The 14920-nt window shown below is 42.1% G+C and overlaps 1 pseudogene; it reads left to right on the forward strand.

Annotated features, from left to right (window-relative positions):
- The first annotated feature begins 1502 nt into the window (after positions 1–1502).
- LOC110288293 (secretoglobin family 2B member 20-like) lies at positions 1503–3285 on the forward strand (annotated as a pseudogene).
- The last annotated feature ends 11635 nt before the right edge of the window (positions 3286–14920 follow it).

Below are 14920 nucleotides of genomic sequence, written 5' to 3' on the forward strand. Positions count from 1 at the left end.
TAATCACTGAGCTATCTCAACATCCTTCCACTCGATTTTTTGAGAACAAGTCTCTTATTGAACATGAGGCTCACATGGAATTAGACATGTATGCCACCACTCTAATGGGTCCTAGGGTTGAACCCTGGACTTTATGCTTGCAAAGGAAGCAATTTGCACACTGAGATATGTCTTTGGTTGCTCCTGTTTATGTGTGTGGTGCTGTAAGATAACCCTAGGGCTTTGCACATGCTAAAAAACTATTCTGCCACTGTTGTAGGGAACTAATGACAAAATGGTTTGGTGAGAAGCAACATTTCTAATCACAGTTTGAAGAGATACAGTCCGTCACAGTCAGTTAGGCACAATGAAGGAACTTGAGGTGGTTGGTCACATCTACAATCAGGAAGCAGAGAGGCATGAATGGTTCTGCTCAGATTGTTTACCTCTGTCTACCCTATATGTAACCATAGTACACGATTCCACATAAAATTAAGTCTACCCACCTCAATTGACCAAACCTAAAAACACCCACTCAGAACTTTGTTTCTATGACAACATTCAACCCAGTAAGAAAGATCATCAAGATTAACCATCACAAGCTGCAAACATGGTAAGCCTAAATTTAAGACCTTCCTGTCTTAAGAATCATGAACTACCACACACAGCTGACAATCATATCCCTGCTGGAAATGTCTTCCTTAGGGTAAGTATGTTGTTCTGAACTTGATACAGTCTATACACACAGCACTTCCTGTGGCTTGTGGAGCAGTGTAGTTTACAGGCAGGTAGTTCACAGTTGCTTGAGGGGTTGTGGACAGGAGAGTTCACGTTCAGGGTTGAATACCTCACTCTACCACTCAATGCTCTCACCACATGGACAATACTGTTCAAACCTCCTTAACACATTGTTCTAACAGAGCTGAGAGTGGTCAAGGTGAACATGACAATAGGAATGAGCGACTGTGGAGTGAAGCACAATTTGTGGTACAAAAGCATCATCAGCCCCCAAGAATATCCACACTGCCAAAGAACTGGGGACTACCCTGGCTGAGTGTCACAGTGAGGTAGATGATGCCTCTTTGTCCTCAACCTTCCAATACAAAAGTCTCAGTAGCTTGGACAATGGGATCAAGAATAGGTAAGGAGTTTGACAAGGAACCACTGGTGATAAGTAAAATAGGACGACAGGGTTTTTTTTGTTGTTGTTGTTGTTGTTGTTCAGTACTTGGGCTGCTTGCAAAGATCAAAATAAACCATCTTTGTCAAATGTACAAACAACTTCTCTCCAGAAACTGATGACATCAGGCTGTCTCAGGCTGTTTGTTCTTCAGAATGGGAGGGGCCCCAATGTTGCTGCCTCTGTGCAAGTTGAAAGGAGATCCACATGTGCGAGGCTCTAGCCCAAATGGTGTTTGGGACTCCTGGAGGCATGTTTGAGGATGGGTGTGGCTGTGCTCAGAGCTATAATGGTTTATAAAGAAGAGGATCTGCACTGAGAGGAGCATTTAGCACTCTTCACCATGAAGGGAACAATTCTTCTGCTGGGCTTGCTGGTGACTGGAGAGCTGAGCTTCCAGACAAGTGAGAGTGATACCCTTGTTCATCCCATCTCAGACCCATGGAGATATCTAAGTGGGGCACTGAGACAGACCTAGGTGTCCTCGGGAGACCACTGGCAAGGAGCTGCAGAAGACAATTGATGCTTTCTGCTTTGAGATAAAAGTGTTTGGTTTGTGGGATGTGGGGACAGAGTTGTGCTGGTGATTATACTCATGATAAAGGGACCTTTTATGCACAGTTGAAGCTGAGGCAAGTTTTGGGCTTATGTGAAGGTCAGATATCAAGGTCTGTCCACTCATGGATGTTTCTCTGCTAGATCTGTGTATGTCATGTAAACCATGTTGTATCTGGGAAGCTGAAGCCTTTGGGAGGGTTTGACTATGAGAAAAGTCAGTTAAGGCATTTGTAGATGCTGCAAGGAACATTGAGCCTCTGCTTTGACCATCCCATTGTCTTTTAATGGTATTTTTCTCTCGGTGTTTGCAGCATAAGCGTGTGCTCCTTTCTTCGAAGTTTATGCACATGTTGTCTCTGGAAGTAGGGTGTGAATGTATCAAGAACTCTAGGCATTTAATGCTACTTCAGAGGAAAAGGGGGCCTTTGAAAAAATCCAGGGCTGCTACAGAGAGAAAAGATTAAGAAACATATTTCTGGAACCCAAAATTATGGTATTTTTCTGCCTACCTCCACTCACCAATGCAACAGATGCTGTAAGGCTGTATACCATTGATAAATGCAACCATTACTACATGTCAGGTGACCTGCAACTGAGAACTGAAACCCTTGGTCACCCTACTACATGTAAAGCAGCATGCCAGGTACACAGCCAGCCTGTTCCTTGCATGATCCTTCAGCTCACTCCCACATGCTGGGTAAATATGGGGTTCTCACCCATAGTAGGAACAGGGAGTCCTTGGAATGGCCTCTGCACAGGTTTGGTACTCACAGCTCTACTCTAATATGCTTGAAATTTCTCACCAGGATCTTTTTTGGAACCTCTCTGAGGTCTATTATTCCTCTGCCTTTGATGAATCCCATGTCTGCTGGCATCATCTGTGCTACAACAAAACCTCCCACCATGTCTGAAATGCCACCCCCACCACAGGGAGTGACTCCAGTTGCTCACCACTGTTGTCTCTTGTCGTATCTTGTTTCAAGCATAACTGAATTGCAGAGATGTATGTTTTGAACAGTGTAGCTCTCATCTTATTTCCCAAAGTATTTTACTTGAGTATCAGGTTTTGAAAAACCACAGTGCTATCCAAAATGATTTTCCTTTAACAAGTCCAAATGGGGGACATATTTTTAACATGGCTACACAGCCAATGAGCCCGGAGAGAGGTGCTCAGTAATGGGAGATATCACCAAACTCATACTCAGCTCTACTGTCCCTCTATAGACCTAACCCTTATTATGTTTCAGGAACCTTCTCCCCTTTGTCCCTGCCTAACTATGGTGTTTTCAGGCTTCCTCCTGAAGGGTGGGCTCCAATTCCCTTGAGGCAGAATTTGTTACTGGAATCACTGCATGAGATTTTCTTTGCTGTGCATGAGGAGCAGTCTCTTTGTGGGTGGTTGGGGAGCCATGCTGAGGTCCTGTAACTTGACTATAGCCAACACTGTCCCTCTCTGCCTTTTTGTTTTCCAGGAAGTCATGCTCACCAGGCCAAAATGCCAGGCACACTATAGAATGGACACCTTAAGATCATTTTTAGACCCTCTCTCCAAGCTATTAGGACAATAGATGTTAATGTGTTTTGGGCAACCCATCTTTGCAACATGTCTGATCCAAGTGCCATCTTGCTGACCTGTCCTTTTTCTCTCCTGAAGTTGGATTCCTGATCCAGTTTTTTCATCATCCAGTCTCTTAGACTGATTCAAATAAATGCTTGCAAAACTGTTCTGTGACCTGTGTCTATGTGCTAAACAAGGTCGTCAGAGGATCCATGAGATACTGAGAGAAATAACTTGTGTAGTCACTGAGAGCAGCATGACTGCCCTGGTTAGCCAGGTGATCATGAGAGAGCCTTTCTGGTCTCCTTTTTGTGTTGCTGGGTAGATCAGGCTGGCCTGGAACTCACAGAGATCCATGAGCCTCTTCCTCCCGAGTGCTGGGATTGTAAATGTGAGCCCCCATGCTCAGTTTACTGGAACTCTGTGAGACTCTGGAGACTGGGATTGTCTGAGGGAAAATTGCATGTAAGTAGCCACAGGATTCACCAGGTAGTCAGGAAAGATAAGAAGTGGAGAGACACTTACCTTATCTGTTGTCTCTGGACTTTATCACAAGACTATGAAAGTCTTGTGTCCAGTTATAACAGGAGAGTAATGCAGAGATCACAAGGGTGTGCTTCTCAGATAATCTTGGTCTGATAGTGACATTTATCTTTTGGCACACCCTGGCCAATATAGCAGTTTCTAAGACAGTGATGGTTACACTCTGAGACCCTACCTCAAAAACAAAATCTAGGGGCTGAAGAGATGACTCAGGAGTTAAGAATGCTGGCTGCTCTTCCAGAGGTCCCGAGCTCAATTCCCAGCAACCACATGAAGGATCAAAACCATCTGTGACCCACTTCAGGTGTGTCTGAAGACAGCAACAGTTTACTCATATTCACAAAATAAATAAATCTTTAAAAGAAACCCAGAACTTCATAATATACAAAAAAAAATCAATGAGGAATGAGAGAAGTCAATGCCCAACATGAGGAAAGAGTGAGGCACTTGGAAGAAGGTTCAATGGGTAGAGTGCTTCAGTGCATTATTGGGAACCTGAGTTTGACTCCCAGAACCCATGTAAAGCCAGACTTGTTTGCATGTGTCTAGAGTCCTAGTGATCCTGTTGAGAGATTGGAGGGCTCATGTAAATTCTCAAAAGTTTGTAGACCAGCTACCCTGGCATTCCACAATATCAGAAAGCCAGAGGCCTGTACTAAACAATGGCTCAGGATTGTCCTCCAATCTCTTCATGCATGGTGTGGCAAATGCATGCCTGCTCTTTCTTATACACTCAAACACAAAACAGCAACCCAACAAGTGAAAGGGAGAGAGGATTGGAAAGCTGTGTAAATTAAAATGATGAACTCCATTATTAAAATGATCATACAACATAGTAACATAACTCTTATTCTGTATGATAGTTGGAAAAATTGAGAAGACTCATTGAAGAGAGCAAGTGCTGGTGAGCAGGCTGAGGGACTGAAAGTCATACAAACAAGACACATTTGTCAGTGTGTAAGACAGACAAGCATGGAGCCATTGCTCTGTTCATCTGTTTCCTGATGTGACATGACAACACCTAGGGCTTCCTAAAGAAGGCTGACTTGTCCTGTGAAAGGCCAAATGGCCTTCCCAGGGACAAAGCTCTCACAGGCAAACCAATGACTCTGAGAAAACAGAACATCTTCACCTTTTAAGACCCTATCCAGTATTTTTCCATCTCAGGACAAAGCATGGTCCCAAATATGAAACCTGTTTAGATTATTCAAACCAGGAAATCCACGAACAGTTTCCTGTGCCCAAGGAGTGCCCAAGAAAGGTTGAGGCCTCTTTCTCATGTTTATCTGTCTCCCACTCAACAATAGTCTGTCTGACATAGCTCTGTGTGGCATGACATGTGTGCCTTCTCTTGATACTTGTAGGTAGTATGTTCCTTCATTGTTGACTTTCTTGTTCCATCATATCTAGAAGGTAAACTCTCACATGTAGAAACAAGGCATGCAGGCATTTGCTGCCTGAATATTGACACACAGAAGAGAGGAATAGGTGAATGAATGCACAGAGCAACATTATTTACAGTAGTCCCAACCTGAAGGCAGCTAAAAGTCCTTGGACTAATGACACAGGAGAAACTGCATTACAGCACACAATACCACACTTATATTAATGGAAAATCCTCATGGTTGTACACAAATCAATCATAATTATTTTATTTACAAGATCTTCTGAAAGGGGAAAACAAATCAGTGAACACCCTGATGGGCAGTTAGGAAAAGGGTGACTATAAGCTGTAACATGAGGAGCAGTGAAAGTGATCATTATCAGGACGACAGTGATTTCTTGGTTTTATACTTTAAATAGCACCTACCATGCCAGTCAGTGGTGGAGCAGCCCTTTAATTGCAGCACTTGGGAGGCAGAAGCAGAAAAATCTCTGAGCTGGAGTCCAGCCTGGTCAACAGAGAGACTTCAATGGCAGCCAGGGCTACACATAGTCACCCTGACTCACAATACAAAACCATTAACACGAACATCAACAAGTCTCTCACAATTTAAAATTTATACACAGTAGAAGTTACAGAAATTCTGCTTCAACAAAGCTTTAATAAAGGAAATGGTTCAGTACAAAAGAAATTATTTTTAAAACCATCACAAGAATCTGATTTCTTCTATCTATTATAAATCCAGAGTTTGACCAACACCACTGCTCATACTAGTTGGAAGAGATTCCGACTTTGACCAAATCAAAGCATCATGAACAGTAATGACTGACTTTGAATTCCAAGTCAAGGGACTATCATCTCCACTGGCTTGTGTAGCCAGAAACATTTGAATATTTTCATACAAAAAAAAATAATTAGAGAAGGATGGAGACTGTGTGTCTGCCCTTATCTCTCACAGCACAGTACTAAGAGCCTTCTGTTGCAGTAAATCTCCATCCCATATATGCCTAGGCAATGAAAAAAACAACACAATTAATGTAAATACATACTGTGTGCCTATATTGGGCAGATCTACTGATACAATACCACCTTCCACATCAAGTGACCCCATATAACTTTCAGTTTCTCCAGACCATTTACTTGTGCTCCTCTTCTTCTTCCTCCTCTGCACCTTCTTCCTCTTCCTTTTTATCCTTCATTTTCTTCCCCCCCACCTTCTCCTCCACGTTCCCTTTATCTTCCCAATCATCAGCTCTCCTTTATTTTATGAATTATTGTGAAAAGCAGGTATACAGGTAATCATCTAAGTGCTGACTCAGTCCTTCTTCCTAACCCCTCACAGGAGAAAATTAACATCAAATATAATTAGCCCCAGGGTTAACCATAACATCCTTCTTGGGTTTGCTGCCCTCAATTTTTACTAATTAAACATCGTGTGTATATATATATATATATATATATATATATATATATATATGTGTGTGTGTGTGTGTGTGTGTGTGTGTGTGTGTGTGTGTGTGTGTGGCAAGCTGTAATGTGCTTATTCTATACCTGATATCCTTGAAGGAATATGCATGAAGTCCTACGTGTTAGGCTTTGAATACTGTGTGAAATGACACATACCAGCTCCCAGGAGTGATCAAGCTTCTGTCACAGGACTTGTAGTGATAGACCTCTTGAAGGGGATTTATGCACATTACAAGAGCAACATGCTAATGACCCCTCTCACATATCTGTCCCACATAGCTTATGTCTCCATGTTTATATCAACATATGGGTGATGGCTATATCACAAAGGCCACTTTGGTAGTCATTTTTGTTGCCAGGCATTAAGCTGTCTCTATAGGTCACACACTTCATGAACTTCAAGTTCTTACTCCAAAGTAAATCGTCTCCCATCAAAGTAGGGAGAGCCAGTAGTTCAAGTTTTCCATCGGTGTGAGCTTTTTAATATATGAAGAGGATGACTTTTTGTGATGATTTGTATATGCTTGGCCCAGGGAGTGGCACTATTAGTAGGTATGGCTCTGTTGGAGTAGGTGTGGTCTTGTTGGAGTAGGTGTGTCACTGTGGGTATGGGTTTAAGAACTTCATCCTTGCTTCCTTGATGCCAGTATTGTGCTAGCAGACTTTAGATGAAGTTGTAGAACTCTCAGCAACTCCTGCACCATGTCTGCCTGAATGCTGCCATGTTCCTACTTTGATGATAATGGACTGAACTTTTGAACCTGTAAGTCAGCCACAATTCAGTGCTGTCTTTATAAGAGTTGCCTTAGTCATGGTGTCAGTTCATAGCTGTGAGACCCTAACTAAGACACTTTTAAAACAGAGACATGGGTGCAAAGGGGAGATGGAGCAGAGACTGAGGGAATGATCATCCAATAATGGGTCAAATTTGAGATCCATCCCATGGGCAAGTATCAGTCACTCACACTATTAATGATATTCTAATCTGCTTGCAGTCACGAGTCTAGTACAGCTGTCCTCTGAGAAGGTCCAAATAGCATCTGACTCAGACAGATGCAGACACCCACAGCAGAACAGTGGATGCTGCTTGGGTACTCCTATAGAACAGGGGAAAGGAATGCTGGGACTATACAAAATTGTCAACTCGTTAAGTTAGCCCAGATAAGAAAAATACTTTATCTAAATTGCCAAATATAAGGGACTGGACATTATAGGTATTTATAATACCTTATGATTTTCATAATTGTCATAATGTTATTCAATTTATATCTATGAGAAAGGAGCCATTTATTGGACTAAAAAGGGGAATTTTTGAGGTTTTGTCTTGCTATCTATTGTAACACTAAGGGTAGACTCTCCACCCACCTAAGAACTGGAGTCTGCATGTAGACCTGTGATTCTGCACCCAAGTTATTTCAGATTGGTAAATAAAGATGCCAACAGCCAATAACTGAGCATAAGAGACATAGATGTGGTTTAGATATTATTGGATTTGGATTGGAAGAGGACCATGGGAGAAGAAGACAGTACAAGGGAAAAAGCTGCCACATCCAAGCTTTGGATTTGGTTTCATTTTTTCCCCAATGTACGAGTAGGAAACTCAAATTCAGTGTCCTCTTAGAGTCCAATACAGAACATCTTTGCTGACTGACTACCTTAAAACCAACTAATAAAAAAAAATTACTTTTTTGTAACACTGCTTGCCCCTCATATTTTTGAAAATTAATATGAAAAAAGAGCAATCTGAAAAGAAGTCCAAAAGAAATCCTTGTGGATAGTCCTTAGGACCCCTTCTAGAAACTTGGCAGTAATTTTCTATTTGACCAGCAGAGAAAAGTAGTCTCAGATATGTTATTCATCCTGATATGCCCCTAGAAACATTGATCTTGGTACTTTTGTTTATTACCTTGCTATTTCCTTAACCTAGAACTTATCTTATTACTTTAATATCATTAAAATAGTATAAAAGTAGACTTGGAAAATATAAACTTACTTCTGCCTCGGAATTGGCTGGAGTCACATTATAATGTTGTCTAATAGTCTATCGTTCTTTTTTGATCATCACTCCATCCCTGGAGAACCAATTGACTCAGGTGGCTTGGTCACATACTTAGACATAATATAATTCCAAGACACCATGTTCCTCTTTGCTCAGCAATGTCTAGAAACAATTGTTCTGCAGGGACCATCTGCATCTTTTTTAGTTTCCCTTTTTCTTTATTGAGACAGGGTTTTTTTATGTAGCTCAGGCTGTCTTGGAACTCACCACAGATACCTTGATGGCCTCAAACTCACAGAGATATTCCTTCCTCTCCATAATGGTACTGGGACTGAGGGGGTGTACCAGCACTGCCTGCCAGAAGCTTTTTTATATTAAGGTCATGATAACATTGTATATGGGATATAAAACCTGGCATATTCACTTGAGGTCTGTAGCTTTAGTTGACATTTTGATTCTTTGTTTGTTTGCCTGATGTATGTTCATTATTGATTTTCAAAAGATTTTTTTAATTATATGTTTGTCTAGGTAGGGGTGGTACAAGCCTTTATACCCTGTACTTGGGAGGCAGAGGCAGGCAGATATTTGATGTTGAGGTCACCCTTGTCTAGAGAGTGAATTGCAGGACAGTCATCTTTGCAGCAAGAAGGATCCCTTACACCAGGAGTCCAGCAACTGTGCTGATGCCTCCTTTTGTAGACATATCCAACAGTCTGGAAGTGGTGACAGGTCTGGGAATCCATGGAACATTTAAGGTAGACAATTTGGGCAAAATCTCATGTTTTATTGACTGAAGGGCTAGGAGCCTCAAGAGGATGTTCCTATCAGTGAGTTGGAATAACTCCAGGGAGGGCCCAGTAAACACCAAGGGAATTAAGGTGCTATCAGGATCTCAAAAGGGAACAGGTTCAAATGGTAGGGGTGTTCAGGGCTCAGAACTGGGCCAGGAGAAAAGGAACCTCCCAATCAGTGAAAGTCTCCAGTGACAATTTAATCAACACACAGATAGTCCACCCCTGCCAGGGGCAGAGACTATCCAAACCAAGAACATAGAGCAAGACAATCACCTCAGTTTTCCCCTTCCATGGGTGCAGAAACCAGGTTATAGAAATACTGGGTCGGCTACTGCTGATACTGTTTCTGGCCATTTCCAGAAGGAGCAAAGTCCTTTACACTCACCAGGATTAGTAACCATCATCTTTTTCCACTGAGCAAAATGTATAATTTTGACATTTTCTTTTTCATGGTCTTTCACTTTCTTCTTACATGTCTTATGTTCCCTATGAACATATATGTACTGTCCAGAGTTCATGTAGTTGTACAGTGGAGAAAGCACAGATGTGATATGGGACAGAAGAAGACAGGCATGCACAGAGCCTGTCTTTGGTGATTTTGGAATTAAAGTGGTTGACTGTGTTGTAATGCTTCCAGAAACCTTTCCAGTGTCTTTGGGGTTTTCATGGAAAAGCAAAGGTGGGGCCATAAGTCGTTTTGCACCTTCAAACCTCATTTGAAGTAGAAACTTCAGGGTTCTTTTGCATGTCAATTGCTTTGGATGGTGTTATGCTTGGGCAATAACCTGAAGTAAGGTTGTGCTGAAACAAACACAGGTGAAAGCTAAGGCAGACTCATGAAGGAAGTTTTCACTGAAGCAGACACAGATGAAAAGATGTTCTACTAAAGCAAGCATGTGAAAGGACAGGTGACCAAGGATACTTTGTTGACTATACACATGTATTGTTCTTCTTATATAATGTAGTTGAGTTCCACTCGTTGGGTACCCCTAGAGAGAAACACCAGAAAACTTCTGGTGGTGTGCTGATCCTTTATTTAACTATCAAAGCCAACTAGGGGCAGTTTGCTTCAGTGTCTTAAATGTGGATGGACATGAAGATTCTTGTGAAATTATTGGGACCAAATGAGCATAATACAAGCAGCATAGGCCAAATCTAAAAAGTTGGTCCAACTTTCATTGTATAATTGAGCTCCATTTATTGGGAATCCAAGAGAGAAAGGCACCAAAAAGCTTCTGGTGGTGTACTGGTACATCTTGCTGATTCCTAAGACTCAGGAAGATTGGCACACTGATGAGAACCAAGTCAGACTCATGTGCTGAGGCAAGATACCTGGCAAGGCAAGATGCATGGAGGACACATGAAGTTTGGAGGGAGCATAAATAGGCCCCAATGGACTGTGGGAGGAGATTGGCTTGCTTACATAGCTATACACTTCTTGGTCTCATGTCTGTTGACATTCACTTTGATGTGAGAGGCACAGATTTGAACTTCTCCTGTTTTTCCTCCTGGCCCTGGTCTCACCTGATGGATGACTCATGAAGATTCGGCCAAGTACTGACAGTTACTGCTATGTAGTGCCACCACCTCTGGTAAACCAACACTTCTGAAATAGACTTCATGAATCATTTGTAAGTGGATTGAGCTACTCCTGCTGACCTGGGAACTGGACTGCTGATTCCCTGCCAAAACTTATGGGATTTTCTCCAAATAATCTTTTTTAAATAGGTCTACTTGCCCTTTATTCTTTCCTTTCTACTACCTCTGGTTGAGATGGGTAGAAAGGAGGTTGAAGCATTTAAGAACCATCATTAAAAGGAGGCAATTGCAGGGCAGTGGTGGCACACACAATTAATCCCAGCACTTGGGAGTCAGAGGGAGGAGGATTTCATAGTTCAAGGCCAGCCTGGTCTACAGAGTGAGTTCCAGGACAGCAAGGGTTACACAGAGAAACCCTGTCTGGAAAAAGTATTTGGCATTACATAAATTAAAGTCACACTATTTGTGGTGGTTTGAGTAGTAATTGCCCCCAGAGATACATGTGTTTGAATGTTTGAACCATAGTGAGCGGTATTATTATGAAGTTTGGACTTGTTGGAGTAGGTATTGTCTTATTGAAGAAAGTTTGTCACTGTGGAGCCAGGCTTTGACATCTTAAATGTATTCAAAATATGCCCATGTTATTCCCAATCTACTTCTGCTGCCTGCTGTTCAAAACAGACTTCTCAACTTCTTCTCCAGCAATATATCTGCCTATACACTGCCATGCTTCCTGCCAGGATGATAATGATCTGAACCTGGAAATTGTAAGCCAGCCCCAATTGAAAGTTTTCATTGATAAGAGTTGCCTTGGTCATGGTGTCTCTCCACAGCAATAAAAAGCTATCTAAGATAAAAGTTGGATGCAAGGACTGGGGTATTGGTGTACCATGCATTTATTTGGAGGAATATGGGCTTTGGAATTTTGAATTATGGAAGAAGGGCTTAATGGGTGGCCTATCTTAGTAGTATATCAGAAGAGTGAATTTCTGAGGGTGATTTTAAAGGTGGGGCCTGGTTTCAAGTGGTTTCAGAAAATATGAATATGCGGCCTATTGATGGTTCTTAGGATATTTTCTTAAAGAATGAGACTGCTTTCTACTCTTATCCAAAAACTCAGCTTCAGGCTAAAGTAAAGTCTTTATTTTATTAATTCTCTTGGCACAAGAAATCTCAAAACAGTCTAGAATTGACTTATTGTGTGGTTATTAACAAAAATAAGCAAGCTAAGCAAGGAAAATTTAAAAATGTATGGGACGAGGAGAAAAGGTGCAACAAGAAGTGGAATGGAGCTAAATCTTGTATTAAGGGAGGTAAACAGATTATGGAAGGTCTGATATTAAATGGAATAAAGGGAGTGGTGACCAGCTAAGCTTCCAACTTGTGAAAAGGAAATAAGAAATACTTAGGGTGGAGTATGATGGCATACACCCTTAAAAGACAAGAATATTTCAGAGTTCAAGTCCAGCCTGGTCTACATAGTAAGTTCCAGGAAAGTCAAATGTATGCAGTGAAGGAGACTGTTGAAAACAAAAAGCTGGTGAAGTTGTGATTGATCAAGTGAGTCATGTTTCAGCCCCCACAAAGAGCAGACCTTAGCAGCTTCAGCCATGTGGTTATGGCTTCAGGGACAGGAAAGGGGATATAGTATCTATCTTTTCAACTCAAGAAAGCCTCTGATGTCTGGCGTGTGTCAGCAATGTCCTTGCAAGAAGACCAAGAAAGGCCTTTGAATGAAGTTATGAATGTGAAGTTTGGATTGACTTGGAGACTTCAAGATATTGGCAACACCAGAGCAGTGGAAAACCTGTTGAGGAGGGCTGTTAACTGGGAGTGGAAACAATCCAAGAAAAAGAAGTGTGTTGCAGTCAACAAAACTGAAAGGAATTGGAAATCTGAAGAGTGCTTTGACATCACACATCAGAATGCAGAGTTTGGAGTTTTCTCAGCTGCATTTCTGTTTGGCTTTGGTCCAGTATTTTCTTACTATGCTCTTTTTGGAATGGTAAAATGTCCAGTCCAGTAGGACCCAGTTATTTGTGGGTGTGAGGGGGACCACTAACCTGAAAGAGAAATGAGCAAGAAAGAAGGGCGAAGACCAAGAAGGATTCCTGTCAAGGTCTCAGTTATAAGGGTGAAATGCCAGGTTTTAAGCACACAACAAGGGGAATAGGGAGAGGTTGAGGGGGAATTAACAAAGAACATGGAAGTGGGCATCTGGGGACATGAAGGCTGAATTCAAACTGTAGGCAGGAGGCACTCTGAGTCTATTCCGGAATGTAGAATCCTCCTTAACAACCTTGGGAGTCAGGCTGGGCTCAGCATGTAACTCATGTCCTTAGAAGTCTTGGGAGTCAGAAATAGATAAGGAAGAGGGGACTATAATTCAGCTTTTTACAGCCTCAGGTGCCAGGAAGGGATCAGGAAGGAGGGGTGACCAGCTCCTTAACACAAGGCCATTTGGCCTATTAGGATGGGAAACTGTGAAAGGCCTACTTTCTCACGGTATGATCTCCAACATCTCCCCCTGCCTTTGAATTAAATTTAATAAGGCCACACTTAACTGAGGTCATCAAATGTTCTTCTCATCCTTGGATGAGTGGGCATTAACCATTGCTGGGGGAGCATTGACCCAATTCCTCCTGTGGTGATGTCACGACCCACACTCATAGCTCTTGGTATCTTTTGGGGAGGGGAGGCAGAGCCTTAGAAAGATTTTTCAGTTGTAACTGGAACTAGATTCCAACCTCCGTGAAAACCAGGTGTGTCTCTCAGGGAACTCAGAAACAGTCTAATTGGACCTTCTCCTGCAGTGCTTAGCCTAGAACCCATGCCGGTGCCCATACTGGATTTGTATTATCATGAACCAACATGCACAGTTCTGAGTTCTATGCATCTCCCAAAGGAGAATTGTCAGCCTCAGATTCATAATGCCTCTGTGGGCTATACCTACAAGAATTATGTCAATCATTACACCACAACTTGTGTATCTCAAGCTCTACTAGGAGCTGGAGGTCACCCTCCTCATCTCTATTATCTCCATGTCTTGAAGAACCAAGGGGACTCTGCATTTGCAGCAAGGGTGGAAAACTTGAGGCCAGCAGCTGCTCTTTCAGCATCAGTGGAAGGTAGAACTTCTCCGTCTGAATCTTGAATATCCAGTCGATGGTAGTGAACTGCAACTGGTTTGCTTAAAGCAGCTTCAATTTGTGACTTAACAAAACTGGTTAATCTATTAAAGGCCCAAGGACCAAAAGACAAAAGCAGCAAAATACCCATGAAATGTCGCAAAAGGCCGGGAAGTAGGGTAGTGAGCCAAGGAGAAGTAGAAAACCATTTTTGATATCCATATTCTTGTTTCTCTCTATTGTGTTTTCTCTCTTCTAACCTAATTCTAGCTTTGTCTATGCTATCTTGAACTAAGCCGGTCTTATCAGAATAAAAACAACATTCTTCTTTGAGGGCTCCACATAGCCCTCCCTCTTGTAGGAACATTAAATGAAGGCCTTGTCTGTTCTGTAACACTACCTCAGACAGAGAGACCATGGAATCTTTTAAAAATTTTAAGCCCTTTTGTAGCTTTTGTATATCTCTGTCCACAGCAAGGCTAAGCTGAACGTATTGCTGTTGGGAGGTGACCAAAGAGGCAATGCCAGTTCCTGCACCTGCTGCTCCTAAGCCCAGGATTACTGTCAAGGTCACTGCAGAAATAGGCTCTCCTTGTTGTAGGCCATGGTGGAGATAGGAGGTTTATTCATCTTGTTTGCAAGTGGCTGCTCTCCCTGATTCCTCTTTCTCTGTGTGCTCAACACAGCTTTCTTGTCACCACTGTCAGGGACCTCAGGAACTCACAGGTCAGCCTGTCTCACGAATCATTCTGGAAGCTAGCATGCTTCTGCAGTATTCTGTGGAAAAAACA

The sequence above is a fragment of the Mus caroli genome, unplaced genomic scaffold, assembly GCF_978045245.1.
Source record: "Mus caroli unplaced genomic scaffold, Mus_caroli_1 scaffold_8, whole genome shotgun sequence".
NCBI lineage: Eukaryota > Metazoa > Chordata > Mammalia > Rodentia > Muridae > Mus > Mus caroli.